Source organism: Euprymna scolopes, chromosome 35, assembly GCF_053919585.1.
Source record: "Euprymna scolopes isolate OS-2025 chromosome 35, ASM5391958v1, whole genome shotgun sequence".
In the NCBI taxonomy this organism is placed as follows: domain Eukaryota; kingdom Metazoa; phylum Mollusca; class Cephalopoda; order Sepiida; family Sepiolidae; genus Euprymna; species Euprymna scolopes.
In genome coordinates, this window is record NC_136516.1 from 17411444 (window position 1) to 17422191 (window position 10748).

A 10748-nucleotide genomic window follows, 5' to 3' on the forward strand; every position below is an offset into this window, starting at 1 on the left:
AGCTGTCTTCTTTAGTTTATTTTTAATTTGTAGAGATTTCTGCTGCCCGGACCACTGGGCAGGTTGCAAAACCACTCCAGGGACTGACATTAGACGACCACCCTTTGAGGCTTAAGGCGCTTCCCGAATCCAGCAGCCGCAATACCTTGCACACAGAGGTCGTTGTGTGTGCCAAGACCGGCCTCGGAATGAGGGCACCACCGGGTGCCCTGTCGGTGACATTCAACTACAACGGTAGGCGGATGGCAGCATCTTGTCTGTCCCGTTTCTTTTTCTTTTCTCTTGCAGTGGCATGCGGTAGATGATTAGATTCAATAGAACCTGGAAAGAAATAATTATTATGAAAATGTAGGTGACCGAAGTAGAAATTATTGATTCTTTTGCCAAATAAAGACGTGGATATAATTGCAAATTCTTGAGCAGTTAATGTAAAACGCCAAAAGGTGCCGCACGAAAGTTGGGTTAGTGTTAGGGTGATATATTTTATTGTAAATGTAGGCAAATATATTAAAAATAGGAAACAAACATTTAATTTTTGAATAACAGATAGCAATCAAAAATATATTTTCATTGTATTTTCAATGTAGTTTACTTACTCTACTTGTTTATTTAGATTTTTGTTTGGTGATTGTAAAATGATTTGTTTGTATTTTACATAAGATAATCAAATTTTAGAAACATCAATACCGGTCAAATGTTAGATAATGTCTTGAAAGCAGTATGAACTGACGAGGCAATGAGATTAGGGGCAGATAACTCCAAAATCTTATGCCGAAAACGTTACTTGTGCAGCTTTAAACTTATTTTAATAATAAAAAAATATATATCGTCTGCTCTATCATCATACGGAGTTTTTAATAAGAATTTCTTTCCATCACGGGTACGTACATCATATGGAATTTTCTTTGTGTTTTTTTTTTACTAATGTTCTAATTAGCCAATGCTAGCACTAGTTTGGGTAACTTTCTGTGATTTCTGTAAAGTGTCCGCAAAATTCCTACGATAACGCTTAAATACTAATTTTTAAATAGTTATTTTGACGACAACGAAGGAGAAATATATGTAAGTCACTCACACAAAAAGGGTAATTTGAAACACAAATGAATTTTGTAGAGAAAGAAAAACGGTGATAGAAAGGGCGAGAGGGGCGTTGGGTTAAAGAAGCCACATCTTTCTTTCTTTTTTTTTTTTAAGAAATACAAATATTTTCCAGAATTAATATTCAAATACATTAGCTGTACCAACTTCTTTATATATTCCTTATATTGTAAGACTCGTTTTGGGTAAATATATCTTAGTCTCACACGCAAAAACGGGTAATTCGAAACACAAATGAATTTTGTAAAGAAAGAAGAACGATGATAGTACTTGCCATTGTTGTTGTTGTTGTAGTTCTTCTTCTTCTTCTTCTTCTTCTTCTTCTTCTTCTTATTATTATTATTATTATTATTATTATTATTATCATTGCTGTCATTGCTATTATTATTATCATTATTATTTTTTATTATTATCATTATTATTATCATTATCATTATCATCATTATTATTATCATTATTATTATCATTATTATTATTATCATTATTATTATCATTATTATTATTGTTGCAGTATTATTATGACTATTATTACATTATTATTATCATTAATATTATTAATCTATTATTATATTATTATTGCTATTATTATTGTTATTATTATTATTATTATCAATATTATTATTATCATTATTATAATTGGATTTTTATCATAATTGTATTATCATTATCATTATTATTATTATCATTATTATATTATTATTATATTATTATTATAATCATTATTACTATTAATCTATTATTATTATCATTATTATTATCATTATTATTATTAATCTATTATTATTACAGCATTACATTATTATTATTATTATTATTATTATTATTATTATTATTATTATTATTATTATATATTGATACTGACGATGACTTACTTAGAGCGTCACTGCTACCATGTAGTCGCCTATAAAACAAAGGGTATTTTTTAAAACAGAAGTAAAATTGGCAGGTCTTCTTGAGCACCATAACACTCCCCCATTCCGCACGTCGTTGACTATAATACATATTAGTGTTATGACTTACTAGTTATTTAAAAAAAATTTTGTTTTGCTAACCGCGTAAAATTAATAGAACTCTTCCACGTTTTTATTTTTCTTTTTATACTCGTTTTCTACTTCGTCATCGTCTGCTTGCAAACAAGTCAATGATTAGTTGCTATTCACACATGAAATCGAAAACTAATCAGAACAGATCACGGATCATTTCGATCCTGGATCAATTTGATCCTTGATCGAAATGATTCGTGTCATATTTGTTTTTTGTTTCCGTTAGTTTTACAGTTTGCAGTCAAATACTCGGTTCCGGATTTGCACTATTTTTTCATTTGTATAGATAAGTGTGCACGAACACAAACATCGGTATATAAGGTTCCGTCCGTTGAGCAAAATTCCATTGGTCTGTCACATTTAAGTTGAAATAACTTCTTCCGTCCATCTTCATAGTGCTCTCTTCATCTGTTCGTCCGTCTGTTACGTTTCATCTTGAAACAATATTTTTAGTTACGTCCACGTACATTAATAAGATTATCGGCAGTTGGTTTGTCACGAATTAACTTGGAAATAACAATTCGTAACGTACATAACGGTTTCTTTAGTCTGTAGCGGTCGTTATGAACTAACATTTTCGTTGGTCTGTCACGTTCAGCTTTGAATAACAGTTTCGATGGTCTATTACGATTCGGTTTCAAATAGTATTTTCGTTGGTCCGCCATTATCAGTTGTAAATAGCATTTTCTTTAGTCTGTCATGATCAGTTTGAAATAGATTTTTTAGTCTGTCATGATCAAGTTGAAAGAACACTTCCTTTGATCGGTCGCGATCAATTCAAAATAGCATTTTCGTTAGTCTGTAGCGATTAAGTTTTATTATAGTTTTATAGCATTTTCGTTGATCTGTCATGATCAATTTTAAACAATATTTTCGTTAGTCTGTCATGTTTTAATGTTTTAAATGGAACTAGTCTGTCATGTTTTAATTGTTTTAAATGGAACTTTTTGTCTGTTATGATCAGTTTGAAATGACATTTTCTTCAGTCTGTTGCGATCCATTTGAAATAGCATTTTAATTGGTCTGCCACAATAAAGTTTTAAACAACATTTTCATTGGTCTGTCACGATTTATTATTCTCATCTGGAGTGTTATTTTCACAGCGTATCGGCCGATATAACCTCCGACATTCCTAGGGTTCCTCTTATAAAACTCGAGAATCTTTCTGTCGAACCCGGGCATCTCCACGGATTTTCGAACGGAACCCTTTATTTAATCCGTTGAGGTAGCATGTTTTCGTTCCGTCAGTCATGACTTAAGAACTTCTACGCAATTATGGCTGATTGAATCAGAGAATGCTACCCCCCCCTCCCCCGCGTGAACTAAATAAAAAGTTTCCGTTCAAAATTTCGTGCAGATTTCCAAGATCGCTGAAAATATTCCCGAGTTTGACAAGATACACCTGAAGAAAGTCGAGTACATCGGCTGAAACGTTGTGAAGATAAAGCTGAATATGAGAACAGTCGTCAAAATAATCAAAATAATCTATCTAAAAATTTGTTTGAATTAGCATACCAGTTTATTTGTTTCAAAATGTTTCTTCTCTTGTCTGCCACGCTTCAATTTTTAAATAGCACTTTCATCTTTAAAAAAAAAACGCGTAAGTTGAATGGACGGAGGTTGAGAATGCGTGTTTACTTTTGTTATTTATTTTCTTTTTCTCAGACGTTCTTGATTTTTTTTTTCTTTTTTGCATTCTCACCTGTTTGTTCCGCCATTTTTGTTGTTGTTGTTGTTGTGGATTCCAGTCGGCTCTTCTTTCTGTTTGTAAGAAGAACGCGAGAAAAGAAATCGGCAAATAAGTTCTCAACTTTCGGGCAATTACATGATGAGTCAATATTGATGACGCCTTTAATAAGACGCGCAAGTCACGCCCTGAGACTTCGCGATCTGATACGAGTCTATTTCGCAGCATGTCTTTCGTTTTCCGCCGATTTGTCTTAGTGAGAGCGGAGATAGAGACGGAGACGGAGGCGGAGGTGGAGGCGGAGGCGGATATAATGTCAAGTCTCGTTTTCCGTTCGATAATCCCAAGGCCAACATCTACTTGGCTGAACGAAAGCTCTGATAAATGAGAACACGATATCACAAGATATATTCTACGAATAACTTTGCAAGCGCATTATATTTAAGTAATATTCTATATATTATATTTAAGTTATCTCCCCTGAATAATACTAGCAAACAAAAGTTTGAACTCTTCGATTTAAAAGCAGTAAACCAAAACCTGACACATTCTCAGTGACAAATGTATAATGTCTTGTAATCGGTATCTTTTTCTGCGACTTTTAGTTTCGGGAGAGATAGAGTTTGAAAATATGGAGACAGACATAATGAGGTTTATAAATTAGATTGGTAAAGGGATATTAGATAGAATCCTACCGAAAATAAAATCTAAGGTAATTGTAATGTAGTAATATGGTTATCTTCAAAGGAAGTTCTTGGTTCGAAACATTACCCTAAGGAAAGAAACGGCAATTGATAATGTTTAATCGGGATTATTAAAGAAGAGCAAATAATAAAAGACGAAAGGAAAAGGGTTAGGGTTAGGGTTAGGTCTATAGATAAGAAAGTGGAGAAAGAAGGAAAGGAGATAGAAAAAGTAAATGGATATTATTGTGTCGTGGAACAACAGTGAAAATAAGAACAATTAAGTCGAGGTTCGGTTAAGGAACAAGTGTATTAACAATAATGTACAAAGATAGGAAAGTGTGTATATCTGCTGAGCACTCGGCTAGCAGTTGAAGTGCAGTCGCATCTCTCTCACCGGTGTTGGAATTACTAGCGCTATTTATAGTGCTAATCGGTGTAAATTCCCCTGTTCAAGGAAGGCCGGTATAACACTCCCCTTTGAAAATATCCCGTCTGGGATTAATAACGTTTTTGTTTTGGGTTCACCCTAATCAATTCTGTTGATTTCCGTTTTCTGTTTGATCTTCTGTTCTCCGGAGCTGTATCTGGTATGGGCACCTTAAAAGTATCAAACACTGTGTCCATGATGTCCTCCTCGGGCGATCTGGTCACCTCACTGTTCGAGTATCTTTTCCAAATTTGGTTAGTGTGAAGTTTGTGCACGAAGTCTGGTCCCGTAATAATGTAGACCATGTTGCCTGTTTGTTTCTCAACAATGCCAAACTCCCAGAAAGTCTTATTATTTTTGGTGACTCTTGTAGAAGACTATTTCGCCAACTTTAAACCATCTTTTTGTTATCTTTTTTTTGAGGTTTTGTCTATCCTGGTTTGCTAACAACTTGTGAAAAATCGATCTAACCTTGAATCCGAGCATTTCGATGTTTGAATTCGAAGTGACTATGTAGACTTGTAAAAACTGTTGGATTGACTTATCCGTCGGCGACCCTCTAGCTTTTTTCAGAGCTATCTTGAATGTGTCAACGAATTTCCCTGCTTTGCTATTACTTCTTGGGTGGTAGGGTGGAATGGTTATATGCTTGGTTAGATGATCCTCGCAAAAATGTTTAAATTCGGTAAACGTAAATTGCGTTCCATTGTCTGTAACAATGTAGTCTACTACTCCAAACCTAGCGAATAGTTCATACAGGAAGTTGATAGTTACCTCGGATGTGAGATTCTTACATTTTAATACTTCCGGCCATTTAGATAGGCTGTCTACAACAATGAGATAGTAGAACCCATCTAGCGGTCCTGCAAAATCTAAATGAATCCTAGACCAAGGTCGGTCCGGTTTTGCCCACTATCCGAATTGAGTCGGAGGAGTTTTCATAGCTAATGCGCATCCTCTATACTCCCTGATTTTTCCTTCTATATCCTTATCAATGTTTGGCCAATAAACGAAAGAGCGCACAAGGCTTTTTATTCTTGATATACCTGGATGTCCTACATGGAATTCCTTTAGCATTCTTTTCTGTAATATCGCAGGAATTACGACCCTGTCGCTATATAACAGGGAGTTATCACAAATTGAATAAATTTCTTCATCCAGTTCGTTATTTTTTATTCTTTCTTTCGTGCGTATAATAAATTCGTCCACCTCTGTCTTACTCCTAATCTCATCAAGCGTTACTGGAAGTTCTCTTATTGTGTCACATAACGTATTTTTTTACTTCAACTTCGGCTTGAATGGCTGCTATTACCATATCCTCCAATGATTCTGTCTGCTTAGATATTAACCTTGATAACCCGTCTGCATGACCAAATTTTTTAGATGGTACATACTCCATTTGAAAATTGTAATTCAGAAGTACGGTACCCCATCTTTGGAGTCTATTCGCCGTATGTTGTAGTAGTCCCCTTTTCGATCCGAAAATCGATAATAATGGTTTGTGGTCTGTTTGTAGCAGAAATTGCCTACCGTGCAAGAAATGATGACATTTCTTTACCGCGAATATAATGACTAGCGCCTCTTTTTCAATTTGTGAGTAGTTCTTTTTGGCTGGCAAAAGTGATTGGGATGAATGTGCTTTGGGTTTCACTTTTCCATCATCCATTTTGTGTAAAATTCATGCTCCTATGCCATAATGTGCCAGAAACAAGTCAGACGTTAAAGTCTCTTTAATTTCCCGAAATGCTTCTTCGCACTCTTGCGTCCAGACCCATTTTTGGTCTTTCCTTAGCAGTTTATTTAAAGGTGATCTTAGTTTATGCATATTTGGCACAAATACATTGTAGTAATTTGCCAAACCTAAGAAACTTTGTAAAGACGCAATATTTTCTGGAGCAGGCAACGTCTTTATTGCACTCGATCTATCTGGATCCTTCTTTCATGTTTATCGATGATTTATCGATGATCTATCTGGATCCGGCCTTCTTTCATGTTTATCGATGATTTGCCCCAAGTATTTTATTTTCTCCATGAAAAATGTACATTTTCCCTGTTTTACTTTAAATCCATAATCCTGGATCTTTTTGAATATTTTTCTTTTCGTAGGAAAAATGGCTTCTGATGAAAAAAAATGAACACTTTTTCCTTTCTAAAACACTTGGTAAGTGCTTTCAATAATTAAATAATTGATAACATTCGCGTTTTTCGCTCTAGATTTTCGTAGCAAGTTTTTTCCCGTCGCCAAATTATTATTGTAGTAATTAATTCGCTGGTAATCCTTTCGTATCCAAATATCCGTTGAAATGACGAAGGTGTTCTGCTGTAAAGATTTTACGAATCTTTATTTCAATCACTTCTGATAATTCTCTGCAATGATGGTCGTTTCGATTCATTGTCGTCAATCTGTTGTGCCGTGGAACAACAGTGAAAATAAGAACAATCAAGTCGAGGTTCGGTTAAGAAACAAGTGTATTAACAATAATGTACAAATATAGAAAAGCGTGCATATCTGCTTGGCACTCGACTAGCAGTTGAAGTGCAGTCGCACCTCTTTCACCGGTGTTGGAATTACTAGCGCTATTTATAGTGTTAATCGGTGTAAATTCCTCTGTTCAAAGAAGGCCGATATAACAACAACCTAATTAAACTCATTGTAGATACAACCCAAGTTAACAAGTTATAGAGAATAATTATTTTGAAATAAAAAAAATTAGGTGAAATAAAAAAAATAATAAAATTATTATATAACACTTAACCTTTAAATCAAGATGGCGACCTAAATAGAAATGCATTGTAAATTCTAAAATAAGATTTTGTCCGACATTATATGATACTGTCTATTTCTTTCTAAGTGAAGTTTGTTTCTGATAAGTATGCGTAAGAAAATATATTGATGTATTGTGACCGAACCACCTGCGATGGTCGAAAATGAAATCAATAATGGTTGAATTAGAGCAAAATTAAAGCTTTTTCTTATGTAAACGATCCCGGGCAACCCCCGTTCGTCTTGCTGATCCAATTTGTTTGGTTGCTGACGCAAACCAGAAGGAGGAAAAAACTTAGGCTGAATTTTTGGATAGATAATAATATTTTGATACTAATAATGTTTCGCTAAGGCATATATTTTGAGAGATGATATTATTTATAATGGTTTTATCTAAACTCAAGTTTTTCAAGGAGACGTGAACAGGAGTTCAATGTTTCAGGGTTTTGCCTGTGTGTGAAACTTATGATCGAAAATTAATGTTGGTAATTTACTTAATTAATATACACAAATGATTTTACCAATTTACCCAATCAGGGCGAATCCAATTTTGATGTTATGAAAAACCCAGACCTCATCAAGCTTACTGTTTCACCTCTCCATAAAGAAGGTGCGCAGAGCGTATTTTTTGTTTAAAATGTCGAATGTTTTTGAGCAGCTGAGAGTGAGTCTAGACGCCTTTTTCACCAACACTACAGTTTTCGCTCACTGACACCAAGACAGAAAGAGAGAGCGAGAGATAGATAGAGATAGATAGATAGAGAGAGAAAGAAAGAGAGAGAGAGAGAGAAAGAGAGAGAGAGAGAGAGAGAGAGAGAGGGAGAAAGAAGAGAAGACAATCAGTTGTCGCCAAAGTTTTTCGTTTTGAGCAGTTGTCCACGCATGCTGCGCTGTTGGAAAAAAGTGAAATCGCATAGTTCTTCTTTTTTTTCATATATGCAAAATAATATTATTGTATCCAGAATTTATTTAATAATTAATCTTTATAAAAAATCAACAAAAGACTTACGACTGGAATTATTTTTTGTTGTCTACGGAAATCCTGATTCAATAACAAATGAAAAACGAATGCTATGCAGTGGAGTTACTTTCTTTCTGGAGACAGCAAGCAGGAAAAGAAGGTCGGACAACCTAGCGTCGGGGACCGCAGCCCGCGGCATGTGTATTCCATTAGAGACTTTGGGTTTTTCGCTTTGTTTTTTTAAAGAAAATTTATTTCATGTCATTCATTTTTTAGTTCTGTATTTTGTAAATTACTATATATATATATATATATATATATATATATATATATATATATATATATATATATATAGTGTGTGTGTGTGTGTGTGTGTGTGTATATATATATAGTGTTATAGTTCAATGTTCCAACAATAGAATCAGTCAACAATCATCTTTTATTCTTTATCATTTATTTCACCGTCTACTTAGAGTCAAATGACTTATATATATATATATATATATATATATATATATATATATATATATATATATATATATATATATATATATATATATATATATGTTAATAATTATCAAAAGAACTGCTGAAAAAATGAACAATGGTTAATGCTTTTTAATGAATCGATTCATCATTTCCTGTCTTCGAGAATTGACCGTTTGTTGCATTTCATTTTTATTTTTTAATCCCGAAATTATCAAATTATTTTATCCATTTAATTGCGTTTGCCCGTTTGGGTTGCAACGATTTAATTTATGATACCAAAAAAAAAAAAAAAAAAAAAAAAAAAACAACAACAAAAAAACAAAAACAAAAACAAAAAAACAGAACAAGCAAACAAATAAACAACAAACAAACAAACAAACAAAAAAGCGAGGCATTGCTTTTGGTGTTTCAATTTCTTTTCATTTGTAAAAAAAACGCATGTTTATCGCAACATTTGGCTTCCATTCAACGTGAAGGTAAATCGATTTGCGTTAATTCTATTTGCGTTGATTGGTGATTGTCAAAGGTCCAATCGCCAACGGGCGGGGGGTCACGTGTTCTACAACGTTCAATTCGATAAACCAACTGACATTATGTTGTCTTCTTTTGATTACGATTTTATTTCTTTTTTAATTTTTTTCTGTCTTTTTCATCATTATTCTTTTCTTGTATTTTTCGTCTTTTTTTACTTCTTTTTCTTGAATTTCCTCTTCTTTTATTTGTTCGCTTTCTCTTCTTAATCTCTGCTTCCATTTTCTTCTGACTTTTCTTTTTCTTTTATTTCATTATTTTTATTTCATATTTTTATTTTAATTTTAGTTTTTTCTTTTATTTCTTGTTTTTTCTTTTATTTTTTATTTTTCTTTCATTTTTTTATTTTAATTTTAGTTTTTTTCTTTCATTTCTTGTTTTTTCTTTTATTTTTTATTTTTATGTTATTTCTTTATTTTTCTTTTATTTCATTATGTTTCTTTTATTTTTTCTTTTTCTTTTATTTCTTTATTTTTATTTCATTCTTTTATTTTTATTTTAGTTTTTTGTTTTTCTTTTATTCCTTGTTTCTTTCTTTTATTTCTTTATTTTTATTTCATTTTGTTCTTTTTCTTTTATTTCTTTATTTTTCTTTTGTTTTTTCTTTTTCTTTTATTTTTCATTTTTTTCTTTATTTCTTTATTTTTCTTGCCTCTTTTTCTTCTTACGTTTCTTCTTTTATTTCTTCTTTTTCCTTCTGTTTTTTCTCATCTTCTTGTATTTCTTCTTTCTTATTGTATTCAAGTGTAAAGAAAATGAATGTAACAACGTTATTCAATAGAAAGAGCAAGATATATTTTCATTTAATCTTTGGCAAACAAATTACATGGTAACGACAACAACAAAGCTACTTGTGGTTTCTTTCATTTGTGACCCCTATCACGGGTCTACAACAGATATATATATATATATATATATATATATATATATATATATATATATATATATCTTTAGAGAGAGAGAGAGAGAGAGAGAGAGAGATAGATAGAGAGAGAGAGAGAGTGTGTGTGTGAGGGAAAGAGAGAGATAGGAAGGTAGAGATGTGTGTGTGTTCAGTGAGAC